At 42.0% G+C, this 12529-nt stretch overlaps 1 protein-coding gene across 1 annotated transcript in view; it reads right to left on the bottom strand.

Moving 5' to 3' along the window:
- Nucleotides 1-11840, bottom strand: part of tafa3a (TAFA chemokine like family member 3a) — a 92009-nt gene extending 80169 nt beyond the window's left edge. Inside the window, exon 1 of the mRNA XM_086200844.1 lies at nucleotides 11351-11840. The gene's annotated coding sequence lies outside the window, so the exon portion shown is untranslated. The remainder of the gene's footprint in view (nucleotides 1-11350) is intronic.
- Between the last annotated feature and the right edge of the window lie 689 nt (nucleotides 11841-12529).

The following is a 12529-nucleotide window of genomic DNA, read 5'->3' as shown; positions in this document are numbered from 1 at the left end:
TCTTTTGTTATGAAATCAAAAAGAATTCATCCATTAGACCAATGGAACTGCTTCTGATTTTGGAGTTAAATTACAGCAATTATGGGCTTATACAAAAGAAAGGAAACTGGATTTATTTCCCACACTATGGCCTTGTCTGACTCTAAAAGAACTCGATGGGCATATACACAGATATAGTGTGCATGATTCATATACCCAAAAGACCCCTTACAGAGCACTGACTCTGTAGGCAACAGAACTGCAGTCTGACTTCAAAAGTTCTCCCCGACTCAAATATGTTTTTCTGAATCTATGTTCCAACAGGGCACATTGCAAAATATCAGTACAAGTTTAAGTACATTTAAAAAAAAATCTGTTTTGCAGAGGTATGCAGGAGTTAAAATTACCTGCGCTGTCTCCAGACACCACAGGTAATTCTGTTTTTTCTGATACTTTGTCGGCAAATGTGGGAGCCAAAATATTGCCTCTGTTTTCCCTGAATGGATTTTGTTTGTTTTTTTTGCACATTACTTATACAGTGGTCAGGCTGGCTCCCAGACATACATGAGAGATGCTTTTCTGCAGGCTTTGTATGTCAGGAGAAAAAGTACTCCTCAGTCCAGACAGCGTGTCATCAAGTTGAAGCGTTGGCTTTCAAAACAGAAAACTGTTGCATGAAATCAGCTTTTGGAAAGGTCGAGACATTGTAGAAGCAAGGCTACTACATTGGCCTTGTAATGTCATGCAAAAACTTTTAATGAGTATATGATATGTGGCTTTCAGCCTGAGGGGGGGTCAGTACCCATGAGAAGGCCGAAAATGCTGAAGATACACTTTTTTTTGTTGTTTGTTTTGTGCTTCTGACTTTTTTCTTATTTAGTGGATAGTCACAGAGAAATGAGGCGGGGGGGGGGGTCTTTGAAAGCTCAAGACACTTATATTGAGTAACTGAAAGGCGAAAACTCCAACACATATATCAATTTAAGAGCTAATGTGTCAAAAGTCCCCCCGTTTAGCCTGTAGAAATATGAACTGTGTGGCCTGTCAAGAGTTTTCTGCAAATTTTTGAAAATGATAAGTTGAGCTGATTAAGCAGATCACAAACTCCTCTTTGCCCACAGCATTCTCCTCCTGTCATCTTCCCGCTTTAATGATAAGAGAAGTCTTTCTGAATTACTTTGGAGTTCTTAATCACTCCACTTTTCAACCTATTTTACCCTTCATGTTGTGTTCTCTGTGGTGAATGTTCAATATATCTCCCAAGTGCTACAGATTGCTCTTTAAATTAGGCAAGAGATGAGGTATCCGCCACCCACGCTCTGAGCTAAAAGAGGGAGAATGCAGGGCCAGCAGCTAAGAAACAAAGAGGACGGAAGAGATAGCCGGACTGGAAAGAAAAGAGAGAGATGTATATTGTCATTTACAACAGTCTCGACTCCTGCAGTCCGGCCATGAACTGTTTTTCTTCCGATCTAACCTCTTGTCTAACACACTCTTCCCGCTTAGCAGGCCGATGGGGTGAAGACACCCTTTGAACCTTTTTAGCACAGTGACATCATGCAGTCTGTGAAGCCCCCTCACACCCTCTGTGTGAGAAAGGGAAAAGACAGCTTGCTGGACTGGCATGAAAGCAAGCAGAGAGTGAGAGTGCATTAGACCTCTGGCAACAACTGAGGCATCAATTAATGAGCAGCCTGGAAATGTGTCCATCCAGACACGCTATGCACCACAGGAGGACAGGGCGGAGCCACACAAGGCTGGGGGACATGAATAATTGAGATTTTTTAAATGAATGAGAGCCAAGGGAAGAGGTGTTCTGAGGATGAGAATGGCAGAAAATTATGTCTTTAATCACCGTGCAGAAAGGTGTTTAGTGTCAGTGGTAAAATCTGCCAAGTCATGCCACTGGTGGAGCAAGTAAGCACGTCTAGCAAGGAGGGAGAGTTTGTGTGTCTGCACTAGGAAACTCTTTGGCATATTTTGCTCAAACACATACGAAATCAGTAATTAAGCACTAAAATGAGCCTCCTTCCACATGCACAGACCAGCAGGGACTGACGCGTGACATTATTGTCGGAGTGTCTTCACTGAGGCAAAAACTTCAGTTGGGAATTTCAAACTTATAAAATTACTCCACATGAGAATGATTTTGTGGTTATGAAATCAATACCCATGAATGCAAAACTGGACACTGAGACTCAGACCCTGCCAATAGAGGGAGGCAGGAGCATGAAGTCTGAAGTCAGCATCCTGACAACAGCAGAGAGGTGAGAGAAGTGGGAGAGTTTAAAAGCAGCGTTCACACCCATTCGATAGCAGTGAGGCTGTTGAGGCTTCAGGTAAAACTAACAAATGAATGCTGTAAACTATGATATACCAGGGGAGGCCGTCTGATTACCTGGCAAGGAAACATATTTCACAAGGTCACTCAGGATGCCATCTTGTCAGGTTTTTCATTAGTTGTGTCCGATCAACGTCCTGTCTAAGGAGAAGCAAGTAAGGTTTAGGTGGAATGACGGCAAGACTGTTGGTTTAAAGCAACAATGGCGGCTCCTAATGCGACAGCATCATTGTTATATCAGAGCTGGAAAGCAAAGAACAGCAAACTTCTTCGTTCTGCCACCAACTGGCTTTGGCGTCTAAATCATTTTGTTGATCTGAGTGGTGGAAGTTCCATCCAACCTCCTGCCAAGTATTTCTTAAAACATTTCTATGGGCAACTTCTGTGAAACGAACCATCTGACGCATCACACCAAGCGTTTGCAAGGTTATCAAAGTCTAAAAGTGATGGATGGGTGGATGGATGGCGTCAAGAAGGAGCCTTCCTGGTGGAGGTTTGGCCTCTGTTACTGCATTGTGGTCTACAAACAAAAAGTTATCATAGATTGATTTATGTCCTACCAAACCAATACATCTGATGGATCAATATTAGTATGAGGACTCATCGTCAATCAAATCCTCTGCTTTGCTCATCATCCTGGTGAGGAAAGCACAATAAATGTAGCATTTATGGGCTTTTCCAAATGTTGAGGGAGAAAAATTAGACTTTTCAAAATACACCGTTTTTTAAAAGTTTTTTTCAGTGTGTCTAAAATGTCAGTAAATGACCATTATCAGACAAAATTAGTTGTTAATATAGCCGAAAATCCAATAATTGATTGGGTTTTAATAAAACACTGAATATCTCATCTGGTGATGAATCCCCAGTTCAAATCACTCCATTTCTTTTAGATCAATGATTTTTCTCAATTAACTGCTGTATTATAAATGCATAATAACCAAGCTGCATGTTCCAGTTTCAGTTAAAGGTTATAAAATGAATAAGGAATTGACTGTAGAAACAGTGTGTGACATTGCAACAGCTAATATTGGTAGCAGACAGATTCCAGGAAGACACACAGTTAACAAAGCCCCACTACAAAGCTGTTCCACTCGACAGAATCCAGCTAAACCAGCTCAAATTGGATGCAAAAACAGCACACTTGGATTTCAATTCCTTCACACAGATTGCTTGTGATTTGTCTCCAGTACCTGAAACTGGGGAGTAAACAATGATCAAAATGATGCTGTGAGACAGAGCTGACATGCACGCTGGGTGCTCTGGGCTCAAACTGGTTCTGAGATGGAACAGACGACAATAAAGAGGAGAGGAGAGGCGGTGCAAAGCTCCTCCAACGTGGGCTGCTTGCTTCTTCGGAGCTGCACCACTGTTTCTCCTTTCTCTTTCATTTTCTCCTTCTCACCATCCCTCACGCCAAGGTCCAAAGCCCAAGAGAAATTAGTCACACCTCACGCTGTGATGAGGGACATGTACACATGTGATTGTGTGTTTGAAGGGAAGAGGGAAGCAAGACAAAGAGAATACAGAGGTAGAGAGAACTAAATTGTTTTCCATCCCAAGGCTTATAATTCCCACTTTGTATCTGTATCTGAAAACTGATGCTAGTTTGGGGGGAGAAGGACAACCTCAACAGCAGAAATGTGCTGCAGAACCAGAAATAGCCTCTATGTGATGTACAAAGACATTAGGTGCCACGAGAGGAAGGACTGATAATGATGAAGAGGAAATCATGCGGAACTACCCAGGCTTGAGCCAGTGAAATCAAAGAAAAGATCTGTGCTACGTTTAAAAAAAAAAGAAAAAAAATCCGATTTTGCAAGGTGCGACAACATACGTTTAATGAGTTTCCCAAACTACGAAATGAAACTTTCAGTTGTTTCCTGGTAAATGTGCATTGTAAGCAAGTCTGTACGCTCAGCCGAAGATTACTATTCGTCCATGTGATCAGCAAAAAAAATAAAAATAAAAAATCCACCTACCTTTTGTGTTATTTGTCGGTCCATAAACTATCTGGTGTTATCTGAGCATCTTCCAGCCTTGCATGCTGTAGCTATATAGCAGTCGAGCGCTGGCTGATATAGGAGGCTGTTAACAGCCTATTAGATGAAATCTCTGTTCTAGTCCATCAGATTCATAATTTAAACCCCTCAATCTTGATCTGTGGACATCCTGAGCTGAAGAGCAGCTTATCCTGTCAGTCTACATCCAAAGGGAAGGCAGAGATCTGATGACAGGATGACTTCAGATATCTTCAGCTTTTAACTGTCAGGCCTGACTCACACTCACATGGTAGTCCTCATTAAACGGAGTGCCTGTTTTTAAAGGTGTGGATTAGCATAAGGAAAACTTGGGGTTTGTTTGGGTTTTGTTTTGTTTTTTTGGAAAAACATAGAAAAGTCAAACACAACAAGAGTTGCTGGAAAATTTTAAAGGCTCAGAGCAATGCAAATTTAACAGTTGTTGGGTATTATTGTGGAATTAAACTGGCACAGACAAATGTTTAGTCATCTATGTTATTATTGCACGTGACAAATGACTGCCTTCTAAACCGGTATTAATGGCTTTGATGGAACTGTTGATTATTAGCTTTGGACTAACTTCTGATCTTTTGTATTCCTTGATGTCCTCAGTCAGTCATTTCAAGTGTGTCACATGTTTGTTCAAAACCAAATTTGTTGTACTTCCCTTGGCTGGAAGAAGTTCACTTCTCAAATATCTGAATGCTGTGTAACACAGTGTGATTTTTGCAGGGATCAGTACCGCAGATGCATTTTGTAGTCTATTGAATACCGTTTGCAGGCCGAGACATCCATGCAGCGCTGCAATACCTCATTCAGAATGGAATTTGACACACCACCTGTGATTTGGATATTGCATTAGTTTGTTCAGCTCTAGTTGATTAAATCCCTCCATATGTGACACAGCTCATCTACAACTGCAGTTGTTTGATTTTGTCGAGCCAGTTCACTCGGATTTCCTGGATATGTTCAATTTGCTTCGTGATCCGGACTCCTGGTGAACACTTTCCAAAAGATGTTTATTGCTCGTCTTGGATGAAGCAGCATCCTGAAGACTGGTAACGAGCCCACTTGTGCCCCCCCCCCCCCCCCCCCCATCAAAGACGCTGCAAGGTAAAACTATATTTAATCTCACACATAAGAACTGTGCTTCATCAGTTAAACTGCAAAACCATTTTAAAAAGTGACATTTGTGTATATATTTATAGTGCGCATAACTGACTGACAGAGGAGGCGTGTTTAAAAGGATGAAAGAGAAGCGTGAACTGCAGCTGCCCTTGAGCTAATTTTATCATGGTGCAGAGATGGATGGTACAAGTTTTCTGTTCCTTATCCCCATCTTCTACATTATATCCAGACTAGGCCTCTGCTTTGCCATTGCTGGAATTTCGTGATGGAAAATCTCAACTCTACCCTCCATTGTTTGTGTGATGAGGGGCAGGAGGCCAGAAAGACGAACAGTCACATCCAAGTCAACAAACCAGAGGGGAAATTAGAAATTAGCCGGCAGTAAGTGAAGGGTGAGTGAAACGGAGAACTTTGGCCCTAATTCCCAGCTGTATTGAGACTGATTCCTTTAATTATAATCATAACAGGATTTCCATTCTTCTGCTTCTCCAACAAAGAAATAACAAGTGCAGAAAATTACAGGCTCATCTTTAAACCTTGTAATTGCAATTTTCTACCCAAATTGTGGACTAATGATTACAGGCATGGGGTGGAGCCTGACAACCACAATGCCAGAAAAGAGTAGGAGAGGTAAGAAAAAACACACACGCGCACACACACATATTGCAAAGAACCCTCGGGCAAAACAAGAGAATAAGTTGGAGTGGGGAAAAAAAATCTGCTGGGGAAAAAAAAAAAGAGAGGTCCCGTACTCCCCGAGGAACGTGGGTTTAGAAGGAGGCTTCTCAAAATCTGCAATTCCCTAACGTTTTCACTGGGCTCGCAGTTAGGAGCTCGGAAGATTGAGTTCCTCGCTGCTGTGCTGGAGAAGAAGTTGATGAGAATTTAGCGCAAAGGCACAATATTGAGAGTGAAAGCTGCCAAATACCGACTACCTCAAGGAAAGGGAACAGTGAGAGGGAGAGAAAAAGGATGGCGCTAGAAAAGCCTGATTCCACCACAAAGCTGAAAACCACCTCCATGGAAGAGTGGATTCCTGAGCTGTGTTGAGGCTCCTCTCTGCTCAAACTTCATTGTGCTCACTGTCCACAGCATCTGATGCGCCAACCGGAAAAACTCCATACCAGCGGTTGCCAGTAGAAGCACAGCAGAATTTCTTTTGGAGGTTTCAGCTGCCGTTTTAGACCAGTGAAGAACTGACTTCCTGCATATACAATTAAGCTTGTATTATACTTTATACACCTACAGAAAACCGTGGGTAAGCATTTCTTCTTTTGCCCTGGTGTGCCTGAACATCTGGCTGCAATTATACCGCCAACGCTAGTGGCAGAGCTTTGATGCCCCAGTGTCGGATTTCTTTGGGTACTTCAAACAATGGTGGCTGAAATGGTGCAAATAGTTTTAGAGTTTGAGGTGATAAACGTTGAACAACATCAATATGAAAAGAGCACAGATCAGAGGAGCAGATGGTGCTGAAATGCAAGGGAGTAAACATGCTGATACGAGGCGGATCATTCAGGTAATTGTTAGCGCAAAGGTGCACGGGGTCTGTCCGCTCAATACAGAAGTATATGATGATTTGTTTTAAAGTAAGAAGTCAACCAGGGACAAGGTGTGCACATTAGCCTTAGCTACAAAACTCTACATTCAATAAACCTGTAACTTAAAGTTTCTTTCTCACATTGTACCCACATTAATAAACCAAAAAATACATCAATAAATCAAGCTTTATTCAGAGATAACTGAGAAGTAGAAGGGTCACTTTTCAGGGCTAATAAATCACGCAGTATCGGATCAGTGTGTGGACATACTCACCGATGTGAAACTGCTTTTCCAATACTGGTGATAAGAATCCCAGCAACTCTAATATCAATACACCTCTCGTAATGTTACATTTTTGTTCATCACTCAGAGCCACTGGCTACTTGCAAAGAATTTCAGGTATCTGAGTATTTGTTCAAATGTAAACGGGTCTGAATTCCACTGCCACCATAATGAAGAATAGACCACTAGAACACACACAGATCGGTGCAGTTTTGATAGTGTTCAAAATGCTGTTGTTCTTTTTGTGAGCAAAGCGCAACACCATAAGTAATGACTCCATCCACTATTGTCTCCGATTCAGAGAGTGGATTCATTTAAGCTCCAGATGCTTTCTCAACAGTGTAATCGAACTTCTGCCTTATGATAGCGGCTGCAGTAACAGAATTTTAAACTCTGTAACTGGATGTTTCTTATCAAAATACGCCACGGAAGTTGAGATTAACTTCAAATCTTTAGCTGGTGTATACAGGCTTGTGGCCTGTAATCAGATATGTTCAAATGCATTTTGTACAGTTCATAAATGGAATTTCAACTCTGTCTGAGCTGTATGCCTCAGTAGTGAGCCACCTAACATTGTCTACAGGAAAAATGAGAAGTTAAAACTATTGTTTCTCGGTGCTCCAGTCACATACCCTGAGCTCGCAATAGAGAGAATTGATATAAATTACATCACACGCTCACTCACACTGAGCATTAACAGAGCGTTAGACGAGACAGAAGCCTTAACATCCATGCACGTAACAACACAATATATACTAAATAAAACATTGATTTTCAAAACACTTTCAGCTGCACAAACTTTCTCACTCAAACACACCCCGACAAACAAACATGCGTGAAGCAAATTAGCATAAATAAATAAGAGATGGAATTGTGCTTCTCAGCCCAATCTTTGAAGCAAAACAGCTTGCCACATCAGCAAGGATCAGCCCGGGTGAGTGAGCGGGACACTGCTGGCTTCCAGGAAACCAATTTGTTTGTTTATTGTCTTGGTGTTTTGTTGGTGGTTACAGTTCATTGCAGCCAGCCCATCTTGGGCATGCTCCTTTAAATGGCATCTATAAAACATGGGATGTGCTCTTCCCACGTCCTCCTCTTCCTCTGTACATGGGGGAGTGTCACAATGCTGAATTTTGTTCGCTACGGTGGGGCTTTGAAATTCCCTTTAAACACCCGATGGATTCACCCCAGCAGCTCGAGCTGGCGCTTTGAGAGGTGGAACAAACTGCCTTCTAAATACATTAGCCCATGAACACCACTGAGCAGTGAATCTTGGGGTGCTGAAATCGGGTGTAATCTTGTAGATAGATGGCTGACTTTTTATTGTTCCGCTAAGCCAAATCTGCAGGGGTGGTGGTGAATACAGAGTTTCTGAAATGATGATGCAATACCCAGGATATTTTAGGTTAAATCGAGGTGCTGCAATGCTGTGTTCGCTGAGACAAGACAGTGTGCTGCCATGTATATGTTTCCTGCACAAGCAGACATGTTTGACATGTCCATGGAAGCACTACAGTCTCAATAGGAAATCTTAACCTTACATCCACCACAGGGCTCCTACATAAAGTGCATGTATTGTTTTGTCTCATGCCTGCAAACACAAGCCAAACTCTTATATTATGCCCTATTGATCTGACAGAGTGAGCAGGAAGCTGGCGGAGAACACAAATACTGCCTGGGGTGGCTCCTTAAAACTAGAGACAAGCCTCTTATCCACGGTGTTCTCTTCCTCTAGAAATCACCTGGTGGCTCATGCATATCAAGTGTTTTCTCCAAGCCTCAGTCTACCTTCTGCAGGTTCTCTTTGTAGCAATATCTGTATGATGACTGCTTTTAAACACACACACACACACACACACACACACAACTGAACTTGCCAGCTAATCTGTCTTCCCTCTGAATGAAGGTAGGATTATTTTACAGAGCTGTAGAGTGTTTTGGTGCGACCAAGGCAGCCATCTTGCCTCTGGTCTGACAAGCCCAAAAAGACCTTGGCACCAAATTTAATTCACAAGGGTTATGACATCTAGTTATGCTAGAACAAAAAGCTCCAAGTTGTCTTCACAGCTGTCATCGTGATAACACAACATCAAGGTTGAAATGTCTTTAATGAAAGCCCCATGCTGTCATTGTGTCCTGGTGTCTTCAACTGGACAAAGACGAGTAGCTGGCTGATGGCAGTTTATTCCAAGTTCATTAAAATTTGAGGAGCTGCGAGATGTGTAAGTCACGAAAACCTCAACTAGTCAAACTTTGATCTCAGCACTCTATCTTTGATGTTTAGGTTTTTTTTTACATTGACTTGCAACCATGCAAGTGTTCTCACTTTGATGTTAAGGGCTCTTACTTTGATCTCTAACTCAGATCTAATAGTTTGGAGTTTTTAAATTCTCATTTTGATCTCACTTTAATCTTTTTGATATCTGACACCCAAATGATGTAACAGTTTATGACAGCTATACAAGCACTCAAATTTAAATTCTTCCTGTGACTACATGTTACATCATCACTGACATCATCCAATCACAGTCCTTCATTGCTTAGCGTCTCTCCAGTAAGTCACTGAGAGAGTGGCCTTAATTTGTGGTTTCCTGGCCCCAGCCTGGACCCTGGCCACCATGGCAAAAAATAAGCATGCCCGGCTGCGATATGGCAGAATGCCAAAACCATATTCCACGCCTTTAACTCCACAACATTTTCTCACAACAACCATTGCAGAGCTTAAAAATTTCCTTTCACTGTTACTATCAAAAATAGTAGAACTGTCACAGGGATGCCGTCTCCAGTCATCCCAGGGTGCCCTTTGTTCTGCCAGTCAGCAATTCCAAATAACACAGTACAATAAAACCCTCCAGAACAACAGTGGGGCCGCAGGCGGCTTCAAGGGCTACTGATGGCGATCTATAAAACAATATAATGGGTTGCCTGTCAGTGACTGTGAAAGAGAAGATCTACGCCTCCTCTGAATCTCTGAGGAGACTTCAATTAATCACAGAAGAATTGTATCACCCGGCAACAAGAGTGTAAGGTTATTATCATCCCTGTATTCCGCAGGATGAAATGCGATGATAGCACTAATTGAGGGGAAGGGGGGGAGAAAACAGCTGACCACACAACACTTGTCAAGAGGATGAAGGGCAGATAAATGAACAAGGTGAACGAGGAGGAGAATGAAGAGAGTAATGAGAGGAAGTGATTGGGGAGGTTAAAGGAAGAAATATTCACACACACAATTATAACAGTGTGTGTGTGTGTGTGTGTGTGTGTGTGTGTGTGCGTGCGCGCGGAGCAACTGTCAGCAAATACAAGAGACAGTTTTCACGAGGGACTCCATTCGTGTCTCCTCAACGTAATCCAACAAGATAACGGCATTGTATTTTTCTTAAGTCACAAACAAGCTGCTTACAGCTGCAGCTTCTTTTTTTTTCCATTTGGAGTTTGCGGGGGATAACAGTGATGGAGGACACGGCCCACGCTGTGAATCCAGCGGCAGGTCCTGTTTCAGAGCCGCGATTGAACTTCTCTGTTGGGAGCCATGTTTATGTATAGGGGTTACTTTCACCTTTTTGATGGAGATGCTGAGGAAAATATAATGCACAACAGTTCTGCCAGGTTTAAATTGGAAGAAATGCTCTGCATCACATCACCTCCTGTACGACATCTTTAATATATTTAAGATGTTTTCTGCATGTTGGCACACAGAAGGGGTGCATTCAAAACGGTCAAGCATATCTTTCAGGAGGAAAGTTTATTTTCTAAGGCGTTTAATGATGACTTCACGTTGGTGCACAGTGTGAAGTCGAACAGCATGCAGCTACACCTGTTCACCACCTTCAGTCATTAAATAGACTCCTGTTGTCTCAACTTATTAACTAATGGTGGAAACAATTTTGCTTATCACATTTTAAGCGGAGACTTGAATTTTTGGACGTCAAAATGTTAAGATTTTGATTTCTGTAAAGTTTGCACTGTAAGTTGCATTGGTTTTGTAAAACTTAAACAGTTATGATCTAATTGGTGTGACCGTTACCGTGTGGTTTTAAAGGACATGCCATCCTACCTGTCGTTGTGCTGTTAATTAATCCCGGGAAACGTCCCTTCTTTCATTTATTCTCCATTGTCAACCACAAAACCCAGAGACATCTTCTTCACACAAATGCCATTTCCTCGCCGCTTCCTGCCGCCCTCGACAACACATCACCTACAAAACGCCGTTGTGGTATCAAAGCTCTCCAGACGCACAATCCCTGAGTCAGAAATCTAAATTGGGGCTGCTGGATACTTGCACACCGTACACTCGAAAAGTCTATAAAAGTTGCTGCTCCACCGGCTGTGAGTCACAAGTTCCCATCCGCCTCAGCTCCACAGCAGCTGGACAACACGCCGGGACGTCACTCATACTTTCTAGATTCAAGCATAACGCGATTTTTTACAATCCTCCTTCCACATACTGATCGCGGTTGGGTTTTGGCAACGTCTTCGTGCAGTTAGAGGAATGGATTGGAGCTGTCCGAGGGACGTGATCAGAGAAGCCGGATTCATCACGCTGTGTTCGGAGCTCGCTGAGAGCGTCTGCGCCGGTGTTTCAGCCCCATCTAGTGGCTGCTGGTGGTCTTGCGCTGCAGTGGTACAGCCAGTATGGAGAGCTTAACATTCGCGCACGCACACACACACACACACACACACACACACACACACACACACACAGAGCTACAGATGACGATAACAGGATGATTATACCCTCCTGAAAATAAGCCTAGTCATTTTCTGTGGAAGACTATCCATTTCCACATGCGACATGCAGCCCCTATAGTTTAATATTTATAATAAAAATAATAATTATAATAGGATATTGATCCTAACAGGAAACGGTTAATATCCAACATCTCAAAGCCACAACATGGAAGCTTGAACAAATGGCTTTAAAACTATACTGATGAAGCAATGTGACGTAAAGTAAAATGAAAATATACAGTATCTAGTGTTTAAAGACCTATGTGTGCTTGTACTATATGATGTGTACTGATTAAAGAAAGTACTTAAACCTATTTTGGGGGTCAGTTGATACTCATGAAGGATTCTGAACTGCATGAATATGACTGGGGCAGACAGGACTGCTGGAAGGAATATATAATACATTCATATACATATATATATATATCTACACATAAATATATATATATATATATATATATATATATATATATATATATATATATATATATCATTCAATGGAATA

The sequence above is a fragment of the Aulostomus chinensis genome, chromosome 3 (assembly GCF_037954235.1).
Source record: "Aulostomus chinensis isolate RoL2024-O1b breed Wild chromosome 3, RoL_Achi_v1.0, whole genome shotgun sequence".
Taxonomy (NCBI): Eukaryota; Metazoa; Chordata; class Actinopteri; order Syngnathiformes; family Aulostomidae; genus Aulostomus; species Aulostomus chinensis.
The sequence above is the reverse complement of the archived record's forward strand: the minus strand, read 5'-3'. Positions and strand labels throughout refer to the sequence as shown.